The sequence below is a fragment of the Moschus berezovskii genome, chromosome 24 (assembly GCF_049115385.1).
Source record: "Moschus berezovskii isolate FMDL1 chromosome 24, NW_MosBer_1.0, whole genome shotgun sequence".
In the NCBI taxonomy this organism is placed as follows: Eukaryota; Metazoa; Chordata; class Mammalia; order Artiodactyla; family Moschidae; genus Moschus; species Moschus berezovskii.
The window spans coordinates 34,014,164-34,015,027 of record NC_142483.1 but is presented as its reverse complement, the minus strand read 5'-3'; the positions used below and the strand labels follow the sequence as shown (position 1 = coordinate 34,015,027).

Sequence of the window (864 nt, the reverse complement as noted above, 5' to 3'; positions counted from 1 at the left end):
GGACAGGGAGGCCTGGCGTGCTGTGATTCATGGGGTCGCGGAGAGTCGGACACGACTGAGCGACTGAACTGAACTGAACTGAACTGAAGTGAGCATTATATAAAGCACTTCCTGAAAAAGAGATCACACAATTATTAGATCAGAAAGAACTCTGACTTGGGATAAAGATGGTAATTGTTGGCTTAGTAAGTAGCTGGAAACCGAGGAATCAGAAGTAAAAAACTGGGTCTATTTCAGTCTCCCTTCAAGTGTATAACCGATATTCTCAGGCTTACCTCTAACATAAGTAACTGAGAACCAGTGGACAGCCAAATGTTAAATTCTCTGAGTAAAACATGTACAGTTAAATTCTATAAAGCTCCATCTACTCATTCAACAAATATTTAATGAACAAGCCTAGGAAAAATAATTATAATTAAGTCAGATATCATCTCTGCCTCAGCAAGTCCTCTAATTTCGTAAAGATAAAAGCAAATAAGAACACTATTGTAAGAATGCTCACTGGCAGCTTATGCTGAAACTGGAATGATACAGAGATGAGCATAGTCCCTGAGCAGAAATGACATGTAAATTCATGACGTGTCCTATATTTTTAAAAACACAGCTCTCAAAAATTATAACAGTTAATATTAAAAGTGTGTGCATGCATGCTCAGTTGCTCATTTGTGTCCAGCTTTTTGTAACCTCATGGATTGTATCTCACCAGGCTTCTCGGTCCATGGAATTCTCCAGGGGCTTTTCCCAACCCAGAGATTGAATCCGGGTCTCCCACATTGCAGGCAGATTCTTTACCATCTGAGCCATCAGGGAAGCCCCAAAATATACTTAGCTCATGTGTTCTATATGAGACTTTTAATTTTTGTG

At 39.5% G+C, this 864-nt stretch overlaps 1 pseudogene; it reads left to right on the top strand.

Moving 5' to 3' along the window:
- Positions 1–496: 496 nt before the first annotated feature.
- LOC129548236 (U6 spliceosomal RNA) lies at positions 497–594 on the top strand (annotated as a pseudogene).
- Positions 595–864: the final 270 nt, after the last annotated feature.